Source organism: Salmo salar, chromosome 06 (genome assembly GCF_965601325.2).
Source record: "Salmo salar chromosome 06, fSalSal1, whole genome shotgun sequence".
NCBI lineage: Eukaryota > Metazoa > Chordata > Actinopteri > Salmoniformes > Salmonidae > Salmo > Salmo salar.
Genome location: NC_138296.1, coordinates 19,863,068 through 19,882,500, shown reverse-complemented (window position 1 = coordinate 19,882,500; position 19,433 = coordinate 19,863,068).

Sequence of the window (19,433 nt, the reverse complement as noted above, 5' to 3'; positions counted from 1 at the left end):
ACACAGAGAGAGAGAGTGGCCGTGGCACCAGTTCCCTCCAACTTTGAATCATGTGACACCCAACAACCAATCACTGACTGGAACAATAGGAGTCAAAAAACAAAAAATACTTAATGAGCCATGCTGATGTAATAGGGTACACAATACTGTATGTTGTCATTCCAATAGCGTGTTTTAAAGGCCTCTGACTGGTGTGAAAGAGTGGACAGGGCAGACTCTGGCAGCAGAGGATGACGTGGTGGTTCTGTCCCTGTTCCAGCAGCATCAGCCAGTGACGACCACTCACTCTGACTGCTAATGAGGTTGACCTTCTTCCTGGGCAGGGGGCCTGGCTGGGTGTCGGGCTGCTGCTGGTACTGCCTGATGGTAATGTATTTGACATATTATGAAAGAGGAATGGGGAGCTTCAAGGGGAGTGAGTAAAGAGGAACAAAGAGGGATAGATAAGAGGGATATAGTGAGAGAAGCAGAGAGGGGTAGAGTGAGAGAAACAGAGAGGGATAGAGAGAGAAACAGAGAGGGATAGAGTGAGAAACAGAGAGGGATAGAGTGAGAAACAGAGGGATAGAGTGAGAGAAACAGAGAGGGATAGAGTGAGAAACAGAGAGGGATAGAGTGAGAGAAACAGAGAGGGATATAGTGAGAGAAACAGAGAGGGATAGATAGAGAAACAGAAAGGGATAGAGTGAGAAACAGAGAAGGATAGAGAGAGAGAAACAGATTGGGATAGAGAGAGAAACAGAGAGGGATAGAGAGAGAAACAGAGAGGGATAGAGTGAGAGAAACAGAGAGGGATATAGTGAGAGAAACAGAGAGGGATAGATAGAGAAACAGAAAGGGATAGAGTGAGAAACAGAGAAGGATAGAGAGAGAGAAACAGATTGGGATAGAGAGAGAAACAGAGAGGGATAGAGAGAGAAACAGAGAGGCATAGAGAGAGAAACAGAGAGGGATAAAGAGAGAAAGAGAGAGGGATATAGAGAGAGAAACAGAGAGGGATAGAGTGAGAGAAACAGAGAGGGATAGAGAGAGAAACAGAGAGGGATAGAGAGAGAAACAGAGAGGAATAGATAGAGAAACAGAGAGGGATAGAGAGAGAAACAGATAGGGATAGAGAGAGAAACAGAAAGGAATAGAGTGAGAGAAACAGAGAGGATAGAGAGAGAAACAGAGAGGGATATATAACATAGAGTGAGATAGAGAGAGAAACATAAAGGGATAGATAACATAGAGAGTGAGATAGAGAGAGAAAAGAGGGATAGATAGAGAAACAGAGAGGGATAGAGAGAGAGAAACAGATAGGGATAGAGAGAGAAACAGAGAGGATAGAGAGAGAAACAGAGAGGGATAGAGTGAGAAACAGAGAAGGATAGAGAGAGAGAAACAGAGAGGGATAGAGAGAGAAACAGAGAGGGATAGAGTGAGAAACAGAGAAGGATAGAGAGAGAGAAACAGAGAGAGATAGAGAGAGAAACAGAGAGGGATAGAGAGAGAAACAGAGAGGGATAGAGAGAGAAAGAGAGAGGGATATAGAGAGAGAAACAGAGAGGGATAGAGTGAGAGAAACAGAGAGGGGTAGAGAGAGAAACAGAGAGGGATAGAGAGAGAAACAGAGAGGGATAGAGAGAGAAACAGAGAGGGATAGAGAGAGAAACAGAGAGGGATAGAGAGAGAAACAGAGAGGGATAGAGAGAGAAACAGAGAGGGATATAGAGAGAAACAGATTGGGATAGAGAGAGAAACAGAAAGGAATAGAGTGAGAAACAGAGAGGGATAGATAGAGAAACAGAGAGGGATAGAGAGAGAGAAACAGATAGGGATAGAGAGAGAAACAGAAAGGATAGAGAGAGAAACAGAGTGATAGAGAGAGAGAAACAGAGAGGGATAGAGAGAGACACAGAGAGGGATAGAGAGAAACTTAGAGGGACAGAGAGAGAAACAGAGAGGGATAGAGTGAGAAACAGAGAGGGATATAGTGAGAGAATCAGTGAGGGATAGATAGAGAAACAGAGAGGGATAGAGAGAAAAACAGAGAGGGATAGAGAGAGAAACAGAGAGGGATAGAGAGAGAAACAGAGAGGGATAGATAACATAGAGAGTGAGATAGAGAGAGAAACAGAGAGGGATAGAGTGAGAAACAGAGAGGGATATAGAGAGAGAAACAGAGAGGGATAGAGAGAGAAACAGAGAGGGATAGATAACATAGAGTGAGATAGAGAGAGAAACAGAGGGACAGAGAGAGAAACAGAGAGGGATAGAGTGAGAAACAGAGAGGGATATAGAGAGAGAAACAGAGAGGGATAGATAGAGAAACAGAGAGGGATAGTGTGAGAAACAGAGAGGAATAGATAGAGAAACAGAGACGGATAGAGAGAGAAACTTAGAGGGATAGAGTGAGAAACAGAGTGAGATTGAGAGAGAAACAGAGAGGGATAGATAACATAGAGAATGAGATAGAGAGAGAAACAGAGGGATAGATAGCACAGAGTGTGAGATAGAGAGAGAAACAGAGAGGGATAGATAACATAGAGAGTCAGATAGAGAGAGAAACAGAGAGAGATAGATAACATAGAGAGTGAGATAGAGAGAGAAACAGAGAGGGATATAGAGAGAGAAACAGAGAGGGATAGAGAGAGAAATCAGAGAGGGGTAGAAAGAGAAACAGAGAGGGATAGAGAGAGAAACAGAGAGGGGTAGAGTGAGAGAAACAGAGAGGGATAGAGTGAGAGAAACAGAGAGGGATGGAGTGAGACAAACAGAGAGGGATTGAGAGAGAAACAGAGAGGGATAGAGAGAGAAACAGAGGGATAGAGAGAGAGAAACAGAGAGGGATAGATAGAGAAACAGAGGGATAGGGAGAGAGAAACAGAGAGGGGTAGAAAGAGAAACAGAGAGGGATAGAGAGAAACAGAGAGGGATAGAGAGAGAAACAGAGGGATAGGGAGAGAGAAACAGAGAGGGGTAGAAAGAGAAACAGAGAGGGATAGAGAGAAACAGAGAGGGATAGAGAGAGCAACAGAGAGGGATAGAGTGAGAGAAACAGAGAGAGATAGAGTGAGAGAAACAGAGAGGGATAGAGAGAGAAACAGAGAGGGATAGAGAGAGAAACAGAGAGGGATAGAGAGAGAAACAGAGAGGGATAGAGAGAGAAACAGAGAGGGATAGATAACATAGAGTGTGAGAAAGAGAGAGAAACAGAGAGGGATAGATTGCACAGAGTCAGATAGAGAGAGAAACGGAGTAGGGATATATGACATAGAGAGTGAGATGGAGAGAGAAACAGAGAGGGATAGATAACATAGAGAGTGAGATAGAGAGAGAAACAGAGAGGGATAGATAACATAGAGAGTGAGATAGAGAGAGAAACAGAGAGGGATAGATAACATAGAGAGTGAGATAGAGAGAGAAACAGAGAGGGATAGAGTGAGAGACAGAGAGGGATAGAGAGAGAAACAGAGGGATAGACAACATAGAGAGTGAGATAGAGATAGAAACAGAGGGATAGACAACATAGAGAGTGAGATAGAGAGATGTGACTGGATGTTGAGGGATAGAGAGAGAAACAGAGAGGGATAGAGTGAGAGACAGAGAGGGATAGAGAGAGAAACAGAGAGGGATAGAGTGAGAGACAGAGAGGGATAGAGAGAGAAACAGAGGGATAGATAACATAGAGAGTGAGATAGAGAGATGTGACTGGATGTTGAGGGACTGTCATGAGGGGAGGACGTTGAGGAAGAAGATAAACATTAAAGGGATTGAGAGACAGCACAGAAGAGACAGATCATTATTTTACTGGATGGAGCCATGTTATTCTCTGCAAGACTAAGGGAAAATGAGTTTGCGCTCACCGCTCGTTCCATAGATCACACTTTTGGAATAACCTTCACAAAAAACATACATGTCAAAATGAAATGTTTTATACAAATTATGCTTTTCTCGAGTTAGAGATCTTTGGGCAAACGTCATTGTTTAGCTTTCTCCGGAATTCATTAGGAAAACTTTTAATTGACTTATAAGAGTGGAAGAGCTATCATTTTCCCCATCTACTTACTTGACCTGCGGATGGCAATGCATGGACACACACATGAACACGCACGTACACAAGCACATACAATCTCGTGCACACACACACACACACACACACACACACACACACACACACACACACACACACACACACACACACACACACACACACACACACACACACACACACACACACACACACACACACACACACACACACAACACCACTGGCCCAGGTAGCATTTCAATCCCTGGCAGTCACAGTGTCGGGCGGGACGATGAGGAGATTATGATTGAATGTGAAAAGTGATCTGCTCTGGAGTGGGTGGCTTTCTAATAAAACAAGCCTTTCACTGCTCACTGTGTGTGTGTGTGTGTGTGTGTGTGTGTGTGTGTGTGTGTGTGTGTGTGCGTGTGTGTGTGTGTGTGTGTGTGCGTGTGTGTGTGTGTGTGTGCGTGCGTGCGTGTGTGTGTGTGTGTGTGTGTGTGTGTGTGTGTGTGTGTGTGTGTGTGTGTGTGTGTGTGTGTGTGCGTGTGTGTGTGTGTGTGATATCCCTGAGAAGACCTGCTTTCATTCCTGCAGGGAAGGGCGACACACTGTTCAGGGTGGAGTACAGGCCTGGGTAACCAACATAGTGCTGTAGGTCACAAGTTGAAGGTTATTGGAGGTTAAGAATCCAAAATGAATCCAAAATAATGAAGGGAATCTCTAATGATCACAACCTACGTCACCATGAAATCACAATGACTGGGTGACTGTACCTATGGCACAGGTTCAAGATATAGAAATACAGGACAGTTTGTATCTGAATGACAGTCAGGTCAAATGGGGAACTTCTGCATGCCTCTGATTTAGGATGGGGTTCATTAGGGCAAACACTGGAAAATATTTAGACATGTTTTGCAATGGAAAAAGAAGTCCAGGTAGTCCCTCCCTGTTTCGGTCCATTTTCTTCCATTAGGTGGCTTGTGAACATGTCCCAGGTCTGGGTTTTGAGACAGGACCTTGGGGGGAAGGAGGAAACCTGCACGCCTGCCCGTTTGGAGAATCGGATTCGTTGGCACCTGCAGTGGGCGAGGACCAGCCCCAGACAGACCCTACAGGCAGGATATTTGTGGTGCAACTCACATGCCAAAATATCACTGACGCAACTGGGAGAAAGTCAACCAACGGACCACCTATTATGTCTGCAGCGTGGTGCGGAGACAGCCTGGTGAGCGAGAGGAAGGGCTTGGGGCTGTTTAGAACACGGTCATGGTCACTGTGAAAGAATGTGGTTTACAATGTGGTCCAAACGGACCAGAATAAGAAAATCAATTTGATGGATTATTGACCGTTGGTTTGACCGCTGCTTTGCTCGTTCTGTTAGAGATTTAAGGGATTATCTGAGACCAGTGTTCGCATTTCAACCTTGTCAAAATTCCAGGAGAGAGAGAGAGAGCGGGACATTTTCTTTCCTAGTCCCTTCCCCTTTCTCCTTCCTTCCCTCATTCCTCCATCCACTCAGTCCTTCTCCTTCCTTCCCTCATTCCTCCATCCACTCAGTCCTTCTCCTTTCTTCCCTCATTCCTCCCTCCACTCAGTCTTTCTCCTTCCTTCCCTCATTCCTCCCTCCACTCAGTCCTTCTCCTTCCTTCCCTCATTCCTCCCTCCACTCAGTCCTTCTCCTTCCTTCCCTCATTCCTCCCTCCACTCAGTCCTTCTCCTTCCTTCCCTCATTCCTCCCTCCACCCTGTGTGTGAAAACAGAGTGTTTCCCCTCAGGATAGGACTAATCCTATAGTAGATGGAGTGAGGGCACCACATGCTGCAGATGTCTCAGCTTCTTTCAGCTGCAGCCTACCATGTTTAGTCTTGCCTCGTCAGCACTTCTTGAACCAGGTCCAGAAAAGCTTTTAATCTCCCATAATTCTGGGCTTCCTTTGCATCCTGGAGCTGCTCTCTGCCCAACTGGAGCTAGCAAGGACGTTCCCCCACAGCCGCGATAGAAAGAAAAGAAAAAATTATACAATTTGAAACAATTTACAAAAAGTCAGGAGACGCCTCTCACAAGACCAACTACATTAGAATGAATCTGAGAAATCATACAAATCATCATTTGATACATATTTATTTACATACTGTATCTTGCAGTGAGTGTCCAATATAGGCTATATATTATGGATGGGACTTTCCCTATCTCACTCCTGTGTCTGCTCATCATGGCAGGCTGGCACAGTTTTGAATTTGACTGAGATATAATTCAGGGTACCCATGTCACTATGGTCACTATGGCCTTTATCTACCCTTCCCTCTCTCTCTCTCTCTCTCTCTCTCTCTCTCTCTCTCTCTCTCTCTCTCTCTCTCTCTCTCTCTTTCTCCCTCTCTCCCCCCTCCCCTCTCTCTCTTTCACTCTCTCTATCTCTCTCTCCCTCTCTACCCTCACTGTCTCTCTGTCCCTCCTCTCTCTCCCCCTCTCCCTATTTGAAATGAAAAACAAAATAGGCGGTGTACTGGCAGGGAGAAGCTTTAGGGGGTTTCCCTGGCCTTGTGGTCATAGTCTCTGGCGCCCCAGTCAAAACACACAACTCACATTCATAGTTCTAATAACATCACATGCATGTAAAACTCAATTTCATCCCCAATATCCAATTCAGTTGACTCAACGTCAAATTCAGTTGATCAATACAAATTGTCATTATGTTTTTATTTGATTTGAAAAGACATATCAGTGACTTGTTGAGGTGTTATATTTCCATCATTAGATATTTAAATGGCGTCTACTACTAGAGGGATTGGTATGATCCTCTGTCATAGTTACAGTGGCCCTAAGGGGCAAACCAGCTTTTAAGAAGTGACAGCACGGACACAAACGTGGTTTGCCCCTAAGGGCCACTGTACATATTTGTAGTAAAACAACATGGAGCTCAGTTTCACAGAGTATTGCACCCCAAGGCTAGCTATCCACGACACAACTGGTCAGCACCATAATCACTTTTACTTTCCTGGTCCTGCAGCTGTTTGGTCACCAAGGTCCTCCTGGGTCCATAACAACAGCTGAACCCCCACCCACCCACAACACAACTAACCTTAACCCTAACCCCATAACACCACCATGTCACGATTCCAACCCCATAGCCTCCCTCCCTCTCCCCCTTCCAACACTCAACTCTTTATTACACACACACACACACACACACACACACACACACACACACACACACACACACACACACACACACACACACACACACACACACACACACACACACACACACACACACACACACACACACACACACACACACACACACACACACACACACACACACACACAGGCACAGGCACAGGCACACAAGCATCTACAGAAACACACATACACACCTCAACCTACATGTGTCATAACAACTCCCATTGCCCCTCATTTTGTGAACTATTTCAGAACGCTCTCTTCTCTCTCTCTCTCTTTCACACACACATGCACACTCACACACACCACCCTTTAGATATCCACTGCCTCAATGATTTACTGCTGCCATTGCCTCTCACACTCTACTTACAGTGAGGGAAAAAATCATTTGATCCCCTGCTGATTTTGTACGTTTGCCCACTGACAAAGAAATGATCAGTCTATAATTTTAATGGTAGGTTTATTTGAACAGTAAGAGACAGAATAACAACAAAAAAATCCTGAAAAACGCATGTAAAAAATGTTATAAAATGATTTGCATTTTAATGAGGAAAATAAGTATTTGACCCACTCTCAATCAGAAAGATTTCTGGCTCCCAGGTGTCTTTTACACAGGTAACGAGCTGAGATTAGGAGCACACTCTTAAAGGGAGTGCTCCTAATCTCAGCTTGTTACCTGTATAAAAGACACCTGTCCACAGAAGCAATCAATCAATCAGATAACAAACTCTCCACCATGGCCAAGACCAAAGAGCTCTCCAAGTATGTCAGGGACAAGATTGTAGACCTACACAAGGCTGGAATGGGCTACAAGACTATCGCCAAGCAGCTTGGTGAGAAGGTGACAACAGTTGGTGTGATTATTCGCAAATGGAAGAAACACAAAACAACTGTCAATCTCCCTCGGCCTGGGGCTCCATGCAAGATTTCACCTCGTGGAGTTGCAATGATCATGAGAACGACAAGGAATCAGCCCAGAACTACACGGGAGGATCTTGTCAATGATCTCAAGGCAGCTGGGACCATAGTTACCAAGAAAACAATTGGTAACATACTACGCCGTGAAGGACTGAAATCCTGCAAGGTCCCCCTGCTCAAGAAAGCACATATACATGCCCGTCTGAAGTTTGACAATGAACATCTGAATGATTCAGAGGACAACTGGGTGAAAGTGTTGTGGTCAGATGAGACCAAAATGGAGCTCTTTGGCATCAACTCAACTCGCCGTGTTTGGAGGAGGAGGAATGCTGCCTATGACTCCAAGAACACCATCCCCACCGTCAAACATGGAGGTGGAAACATTATGCTTTGGGGGTGTTTTTCTGCTAAGGGGACAGGACAACTTCACCGCATCAAAGGGACGATGGACGGGGCCATGTACCATCAAATCTTGGGTGAGAACCTCCTTCCTTCAGCCAGGGCATTGAAAATGGGTCGTGGATGGGTATTCCAGCATGCCAATGACCCAAAACACACGGCCAAGGCAACAAAGGAGTGGCTCAAGAAGAAGCACATTAAGGTCCTGGAGTGGCCTAGCCAGTCTCCAGATCTTAATCGCATAGAAAATCTGTGGAGGGAGCTGAAGGTTCGAGTTGCCAAACGTCAGCCTCGAAACCTTAATGACTTGGAGAAGATCTGCAAAGAGGAGTGGGACAAAATCCCTCCTGAGATGTGTGCAAACCTGGCGGCCAACTACAAGAACCGTCTGACCTCTGTAATTGCCAACAAGGGTTTTGCCACCAAGTACTAAGTCATGTTTTGCAGAGGGGTCAAATACCTATTTCCCTCATTAAAATGCAAATCAATTTATAACATTTTTGACATGTGTTTTTCTGGATTTTTTGTTGTTATTCTGTCTCTCACTGTTCAAATAAACCTACCATTAAAATTATAGACTGATCATTTCTTTGTCAGTGGGCAAACGTACAAAATCAGCAGGGGATCAAATACTTTTTTCCCACACTGTACCTCCAACATGAAAGCATATCATTCCCTACCAACCCTGACATTATTCAAATAAGGGACAAGTTTCATCAAATCAAATCAAATCAAATTAATTATATAGCCCTTCGTACATCAGCTGATATCTCAAAGTGCTGTACAGAAACCCAGCCTAAAACCCCAAACAGCAAGCAATGCATGTGAAAGAAGCACGTTGGCTAGGAAAAACTCCCTAGGAAAAACTCCCTAGAAAGGCCAAAAACCTAGGAAGAAACCTAGAGAGGAACCAGGCTATGAGGGGTGGCCAGTCCTCTTCTGGCTATGCAGGGTGGATATTATAACAGAACATGGTCAAGATGTTAAAATGTTCATAAATGACCAGCATGGTCAAATAATAATAATCATAGTAGTTGTCGAGGGTGCAACAAGCACGTCCGGTGAACAGGTCAGGGTTCCATAGCCGCAGGCAGAACAGTTGAAACTGGAGCAGCAGCACGGCCAGGTGGACTGGGGACAGCAAGGAGTCATCATACCAGGTATTCCTGAGGCATGGTCCTAGGGCTCAGGTCCTCTGAGAGAAAGACAGAAAGAGAGAAAGAGAAATTAGAGAGAGCATATTTAAATTCACACAGGACACCGGATAAGACAAGAGAAATACTCCAGATGTAACAGACTGACCCTAGCCCCCCGACACATAAACTACTGCAGCATAAAAACTGGAGGCTGAGACAGGAGGGATCAGAAGACACTGTGGCCCCATCCGATGATACCCCCGGACAGGGCCAAACATGCAGGATATAACCCCACCCACTTTGCCAAAGCACAGCCCCCACACCACTAGAGGGATGTCTCCAACCACCAACTTACCGTCTGAAGACAAGGCCGAGTATAGCCCACAACGATCTCCGCCATGGCACCTTCACACTCCAAATCGGAAAGATAGGTAGGAGCAAGCCCATGTAATGCTTTGTAGGTTAGCAGTAAAACCTTGAAATCAGCCCTTGCCTTAACAGGAAGCCAGTGTAGGGAGGCTAGCACTGGAGTAATATGATCAAATTTTTTGGTTCTAGTCAGAATTCTAGCAGCCGTATTTAGCACTCACTGAAGTTTGTTTAGTGCTTTATCCGGGTAGCCGGAAAGTAGAGCATTGCAGTAGTCCAGCCTAGAAGTAACAAAAGCATGGATGAATTTTTCTGCGTCATTTTTGGACAGAAAGTTTCTGATTTTTGCAATGTTACGTAGATGGAAAAAAGCTGTCCTTGAAACAGTCTTGATATGTTCTTCAAAAGAGAGATCAGGGTCCAGAGTAACGCCGAGGTCCTTCACAGTTTTATTTGAGACGACTGTACAACCATCCAGATTAATTGTCAGATTCAACAGAAGATTTCTTTGTTTCTTGGGACCTAGAACAAGCATCTCTGTTTTGTCCGAGTTTAAAAGTAGAAAGTTTGCAGCCATCCACTTCTTTATGTCTGAAACACAGGCTTCTAGCGAGGGCAATTTTGGGGCTTCACCATGTTTCATTGAAATGTACAGCTGTGTGTCGTCCGCATAGCAGTGAAATTTAACATTTTGTTTTCGAATGACATCCACAAGAGGTAAAATATATAGTGAAAACAATAGTGGTCCTAAAACGGAACCTTGAGGAACACCGAAATTTACAATTGATTTGTCAGAGGACAAACCATTCACAGAGACAAACTGATATCTTTCCGACAGATAAGATCTAAACCAGGCCAGATCTTGTCCATGTAGACCAATTTGGGTTTCCAATCTCTCCAAAAGAATGTGGTGATCGATGGTATCAAAAGCGGCACTAAGATTCAATGTCAATGAGCCAGATAAAGAGAAGGACTGGAGTGTTCCTCAGTCTCACTGACAGGCTGTGTGGCTGATCACTGTATCTCCTCTCCTGCGTTAGAAATGGTTGAGCAGTGAGAGCTCTGATGACAGCTTCCAAACTGCCAAACTGTTCTGTTCCACCTCGTACATGGCTGCTGTACTATCTCCTACTCTCTGAAAACAAGAAAGGAGGGGAAAAAAGTCAGATCCGGCCCCCTGAAAGACAGATGTCCCACAGGTGGAGAAGCAGTCCTAGAGAACTGGGAGAACGCCTAAAGGAACTGACCGTGTTCCACCTGCTCTGTCGGAGTAACCATGGTAACCAACTCCAGCCAAGTAATGTGACACTGTAAAACTTTCTGCACTGCTGCAAACATAGAGTAGAGCAGAGTCTTTATTATCCCGGGGGGAGATTCATTTTGCAGCACGTAGTAAAAACACATTAGTAAATAGGTATTTTAGCTTCATAGATTTAGCCGTTGGTAAATTGTGGAATAGACTCCGGCTGGATTGCGGTTTTAACCAATCAGCATTCACGATTAGACCCACCCGTTGTATAAACAACAATAAATACAGCAACATGTACACAACTAGCAGCACTACTGGAGCTGATAGAGAAAGCTGATAGCAGCTGGCATGAAGGAGAGTTTCAACCTATTCCTTTTGAACTTGGGGAGCCGCAACTGCACTCTGAGGAAAACAAGATTAACTCATCAAACAAGGGATGCATGCTGGGAGTCCTTCAGAATGGATTGCACCTTACGTAGGACTCCCGTCTGATACAGGTGACAAAGGTCCATTTGTAAACAATGATCCTGCTAAGGGGAAAGGGGGATATCTAGTCAGTTGTTCAAATGAATGCATTCAACTGAAATGTGTCTTCTGCATGTAACCAAACCCCTCTGGATCAGAGAGGTGTGGGGGGCTGTCTTAATCGACATCCACAGCGCCCGGGGAACAGTGGGTTAACTACCTTGCTCAGGGGAAGAACGACATATTTTTACCTTGTCAGCTCGGGGATTCGATTCAGCAACCTTTCGGTTACTGGCCCAACGCTCCAACCACTAAGCCACCTGCTACTTAGTTTAACAGTGTTACCCAGCCTGTTCTTACACTTTAAGTTTAGATTACCAAAACAACAGACCACTACTGAATGTTAAAATGGATTCAATGAACGCTCTATAAAACATGGTCATCAGGGTCTTATCCACCCTGAAGCCCTTTCCTCATGAGTGGCTCAGCCTTCTTCTTGTACAGAAGAAGTACATGATAAAGCTCACAGATAGAGGGCTTGCAGTATATGTCTTCATAGAGGTGAGCCCCTACATACTGTATGTAATACTGTGAGAGGCATTGGCTTATGTATATTAGAGCAGGGTAAAGTTGCTTTCAGACGCTGATCTTGGGTCAGTTTTGTATGATCCTAGGTCTGTACCTAAGGGACACCTCGGAGCACGTCTGTTAGCACAGGGTGGCACTACAAAGCTACTATTCTGATTTTGTGTGTCTCTCTCTCACTGTGATTTTAAGACCTGTTGCACCACCCAGTGTTGGCCCAAACACATTACAATAAACAATTGACATTACTGTAATGTTTAATATGATTGGATTTTAATGTCTCTTATCGCACTGTATAAAATAGTGCATGATCACTGGGTCATAGAAATACTTTATGACTTCTTAAAGTAAAGTGTGTTTCCCTTTAGTCTTCACTTTCTCTTCTAAGTCTCCTGTCTCTCTCTCTCTCACTCTCTCTCACTCTCTGTCTGTCTGTCTGTCTGTCTGTCTGTCTGTCTGTCTGTCTGTCTGTCTGTCTGTCTGTCTGTCTGTCTGTCTGTCTGTCTGTCTGTCTGTCTGTCTGTCTGTCTGTCTGTCTGTCTGTCTGTCTGTCTGTCTTTCTCTCATACACACACACACACCAAACGCACGCACAAACATGCCAAAATGCATGCATCCATGCTCACATGCACACACCATGTGCACACACACGCACACACAAACACACACACTGTAATCGGTACAGAGCTACTTGTCAATGATGTGAAGGTCTCATAGGCTGGGTTTACACAGGCACCCCAATTCTGATCTTTTTTTAAGTAATTGCTCATTTTCTTAATCAGATCAGCTCTGAAAAAGATCTGATGTGAAAAAATCTGACTGGTCAAATGACAAATGAGTGGAAAAAGATCAGAATTGGTCTACCTGTGTAAACACAGTCATTATGGTGACCAGCGTTGTGTCAAATAAACAATGTTTTTTTATACAGACCAGTGGTTTGTTGTTAATGTCCTTCTGTGCATCACGTGGATGTAAATGTTTTTAACCAGACATGTATTTCTGACAAGGAAGTGCGTAAATGAGTTTTATTAAATCACCCTAATATCTCATAGTCCAGAGGTTACACATGATATAGATCATTCTGGAACAGAGCTCCACACGCAGTAGCTAAGAAGATGTACTGTCCAGATGGCCTTGTCATAGACATTGTTAGGCATTAGGAAAGCACAGGTTAATAATTAATTAATTATATATGTAATGTTACAATAAAGACTCTTCACACAAATATTCAACAATTATTTGAAAATAAGAGATTAGTGAAACAGTTTCCAGTAACTAATTCAAGTAAATATTGTAAAATATACGTGTTTCATTAATTATGGTTTCACACAATGATCTACGATAGAAGTTGATTATGTAAATTAAATCAGGTAATGGATATATTTGTTGGAATGGCATCATATTAAGACAGATTTAGACAGCAGAACGTGAACAATCTATATTCTCTGTAATAACAACGTACTTAATGCAGTCACTACAGCATCACTACACATTATAACACATAACAGCAACTTCATCTGAAGTGTAAAGCTTCATTTTAAAGTCCTTCATATTTCCTACTTGACCAAAGTAGTCAACTATAATCCTAGGAAACAATACAAGACAAGGCCCACCGTTTCCTTTGTATAATCAAACTTTACATGAAGTTACTACCTGTGTAGTAACACAGTCCTAACTCTGGTGAATTTGTTGTATCACCATGTTGTTAATTATTAGCCTACTTATATAAATCCTTTGTAATTCAACTGTAATCAAGTGGAATAAGAAACCAATGCTACTGTACATTTTTTTAAATGTTGATTCAACATACAATTGCAAGGCAACCAGCTGCAATAGGATTAACCACTAGGCTACGCTGCTGCATAGCCTGGATGATGATAGATAGATGGATGGATGGGTGGGTGGATGGATGGATGAATGAATGATGGAGGGAGGATGGATGATGGATGGATGGATGGATGGATGGATGGATGGATGATGGCTGGATGGATGAATGGACGGATGGATCTGTTATCTTCTATTTTTTCTCCCTCCCTCAGGGGCTGATCCCTTGAGTGGCTTTCAGGAGTATGGTGAAGTCTGTTGGCACCCATCGTCTCTTCAGTTCCTCACGGAGCTGGAAACACCACACAGACACAACGGTAGACGTGATTATCATGGAGTGCTAAGCAGAACCTGCTGTTGTCTGAGTGGGAACATGTCTGATCTGACAGAGCTGACCTGCTGTAAGACTATGTCTCTGATGTCATCATCTGTTAGTAGGGTTAGAGAGATGTTCAGACATTCAAACACTTCATATACAAGTCGCTTTGTGAAAATACAGTTTTGCTGATAACTATTATTACGTGACTTTGCTTTGCCAGAGGTAAGTTCAACAAGGCTTCCGTTTGCGGCAGCTGTTTTTTTTTAAATGATTAGGGCATTTTAGCGGCAACTATCAAACTGCAAATGACTCTGCTATTCCTACTACATGTAATAGAAAACTTACATGGTCACATGATCATTTGTGGTGGCAATTTAGACCTGAAACAGACACTTACAGTGCGTTCAGCACACACCAACATCTCAGACTGTTAGCTAACATTAGCGAATGTTTGCGGCTAACACAAAACAAATGGAATATGTTGCTGACGTTTACAAACTATTCCCCATGTCTTACATCATTACTGATTTTAAAAGGATCTCAAAGGGTCGCTTGGATCGCCCTGTACAGAGCCACGACCTGGTCAGACGGAAGCAACTCCACCTTCATGTTCTGGAGCAGAAATTAACCCAATAATGATAATGATTAATCATTAATAATGATTGTTGCATTGCGGCTTGGTTTGGAGATTCAGGCAGATGGACAGATGAGTACTGTGCCATGACTCTCCCTTTCTTCTGCTATAGTGGTGAATTGATAGTAGTTCTGCTACAGTAGTGAGTTGAAATGTGTTCTGCTACAGTAGTGAGTTGAAATGTGTCCTGCTACAGTAGTGAGTTGAAATGTGTCCTGCTACAGTAGTGAGTTGAAATGTGTCCTGCTACAGTAGTGAGTTGAAATGTGTCCTGCTACAGTAGTGAGTTGATATGTGTTCTGCTGCAGTAGTGAGTTGATATGTGTTCTGCTACAGTAGTGAGTTGAAATGTCTTCTGCTACAGTAGTGACTTGATACCTAACTCCAAACAACAGAACCTGCTACTACCCAATTCCAAACAACAGAACCTGCTACTACCCAACCCCACACAACAGAACCTGCTACTACCCAACCCCACACAACAGAACCTGCTACTACCCAACCCCAAACAACATAACCTGCTACTACCCAACCCACCACACAACAGAACCTGCTACTACTCAACCCCAAACAACAGAACCTGCTACTACCCAACACCAAACAACAGAACCTGCTACTGCCCAACACCAAACAACAGAACCTGCTACTACCAAAGCCCAAACAACAGAACCTGCTACTACCAAAGCCCAAACAACAGAACCTGCTACTGTCCAAGCCCAAACAACAGAACCTGCTACTACCCAATTCCAAACAACAGAACCTGCTACTACCCAACACCAAACAACAGAACCTGCTACTACCCAACACCAAACAACAGAACCTGCTACTACCAAAGCCCAAACAACAGAACCTGCTACTACCAAAGCCCAAACAACAGAACTTGCTACTACCCAAGCCCAAACAACAGAACCTGCTACTACCCAATTCCAAACAACAGAACCTGCTACTACCCAACCCCAAACAACAGAACCTGCTGCTACCCAACCCCACACAACAGAACCTGCTACTACCCAACACCAAACAACAGAACCTGATGCTACCCAACCCCACACAACAGAACCTGCTACTACCCAATCCCAAACAACAGAACCTGCTACTACCCAATTCCAAACAACATAACTTGCTACTACCCAAGCCCAAACAACAGAACCTGCTACTACCCAATTCCAAACAACAGAACCTGCTACTACCCAACCCCAAACAACAGAACCTGCTGCTACCCAATCCCAAACAACAGAACCTGCTTCTACCCAACACCAAACAGAACCTGCTACTACCCAATACCAAACAGAACCTGCTACTACCCAACCCCAAACAACAGAACCTGCTACTACCCAATTCCAAACAACAGAACCTGCTACTACCCAACCCCAAACAACAGAACCTGATACTACCCAATACCAAACAGAACCTGCTACTACCCAACCCCAAACAACAGAACCTGCTACTACCCAATTCCAAACAACAGAACCTGCTACTACCCAACCCCAAACAACAGAACCTGCTTCTACCCAACACCAAACAGAACCTGCTACTACCCAATCCCAAACAACAGAACCTGCTTCTACCCAACACCAAACAGAACCTGCTTCTGCCTAAGCCCAAACAGAACCTGCTACTACCCAATCCCAAACAACAGAACCTGCTACTACCCAACCCCAAACAACAGAACCTGCTACTACCCAACCCCAAACAACAGAACCTGCTACTACCCAACCCCAAACAACAGAACCTGCTACTACCCAACCCCACACAACAGAACCTGCTACTACCCAACCATACACAACAGAACCTGCTACTACCCAATACCAAACAGAACCTGCTACTGCCCAACCCCAAACAACAGAACCTGCTACTACCCAATTCCAAACAACAGAACCTGCTACTACCCAACCCAACACAACAGAACCTGCTACTACCCAACACCAAACAACAGAACCTGCTACTACCAAAGCCCAAACAACAGAACCTGCTACTACCCAACACCAAACAACAGAACCTGCTACTACCCAACACCAAACAACAGAACCTGCTACTACCCAACACCAAACAACAGAACCTGCTACTACCCAACAGCAAACAACAGAACCTGATACTACCCAACACCAAACAACAGAACCTGCTACTACCAAAGCCCGAACAACAGAACCTGCTACTACCCAATTCCAAACAACAGAACCTGCTACTACCCAACACCAAACAACAGAACCTGCTACTACCCAACACCAAACAACAGAACCTGCTACTACCCAACACCAAACAACAGAACCTGCTACTACCAAAGCCCAAACAAAAGAACCTGCTACTACCAAAGCCCAAACAACAGAACCTGCTACTACCAAAGCCCAAACAACAGAACCTGCTACTACCCAACACCAAACAACAGAACCTGCTACTACCCAATTCCAAACAACAGAACCTGCTACTACCCAACACCAAACAACAGAACCTGCTACTACCCAATACCAAAAAGAACCTGCTACTACCCAACCCCAAACAACAGAACCTGCTACTACCCAATTCCAAACAACAGAACCTGCTACTACCCAACCCCAAACAATAGAACCTGCTTCTACCCAACACCAAACAGAACCTGCTACTACCCAATCCCAAACAACAGAACCTGCTTCTACCCAACACCAAACAGAACCTGCTTCTACCTAAGCCCAAACAGAACCTGCTACTACCCAATCCCAAACAACAGAACCTGCTACTACCCAACCCCACACAACAGAACCTGCTACTACCCAACCCCACACAACAGAACCTGCTACTACCCAACCCCACACAACAGAACCTGCTACTACCCAATACCAAACAGAACCTGCTACTGCCCAACCCCAAACAACAGAACCTGCTACTACCCAATTCCAAACAACAGAACCTGCTACTACCCAACCCCACACAACAGAACCTGCTACTACCCAACACCAAACAACAGAACCTGCTACTACCAAAGCCCAAACAACAGAACCTGCTACTACCCAACACCAAACAACAGAACCTGCTACTGCCCAAGCCCAAACAACAGAACCTGCTACTACCCAATCCCACACAACAGAACCTGCTACTACCCAATTCCAAACAACAGAACCTGCTACTACCCAACACCAAACAACAGAACCTGCTACTACCCAACACCAAACAACAGAACCTGCTATTACCAAAGCCCAAACAACAGAACCTGCTACTACCAAAGCCCAAACAACAGAACCTGCTACTACCCAATTCCAAACAACAGAACCTGCTACTACCCAACACCAAACAACAGAACCTGCTACTACCCAACACCAAACAACAGAACCTGCTACTACCAAAGCCCAAACAACAGAACCTGCTACTACCAAAGCCCAAACAACAGAACCTGCTACTACCCAACACCAAACAACAGAACCTGCTACTACCCAATTCCAAAAAACAGAACCTGCTATTACCCGAGCCCAAACAACATAACCTGCTACTGCCCAAGCCCAAACAACAGAACCTGCTACTACCCAATTCCAAGCAACAGAACCTGCTACTACCCAATTCCAAACAACAGAACCTGCTACTACCCAATTCCAAACAACAGAACCTGCTATTACCCAACCCCAAACAACAGAACCTGCTACTACCCAATTCCAAACAACAGAACCTGCTACTACCCAACCCCACACAACAGAACCTGCTAATACCCAATTCCAAACAACAGAACCTGCTACTACCCAATCCCACACAACAGAACCTGCTACTACCCAATTCCAAACAACAGAACCTGCTACTACCCAATTCCAAACAGCAGAACCTGCTACTACCCAACCCCAAACAACAGAACCTGCTACTACCCAATTCCAAACAACAGAACTTGCTACTACCCAATCCCACACAAAAGAACCTGCTACTACCCAACCCCAAACAACAGAACCTGCTACTACCCAATTCCAAACAACAGAACTTGCTACTACCCAAGCCCAAACAACAGAACCTGCTACTACCCAATTCCAAACAACAGAACCTGCTACTACCCAACCCCAAACAACAGAACCTGCTGCTACCCAACCCCACACAACAGAACCTGCTACTACCCAACACCAAACAACAGAACCTGCTTCTACCCAACACCAAACAGAACCTGCTTCTACCCAACACCAAACAGAACCTGCTACTACCCAATACCAAACAGAACCTGCTACTACCCAACCCCAAACAACAGAACCTGCTACTACCCAATTCCAAACAACAGAACCTGCTACTACCCAACCCCAAAAAACAGAACCTGCTACTACCCAATACCAAACAGAAACTGCTACTACCCAACGCCAAACAACAGAACCTGCTACTACCCAATTCCAAACAACAGA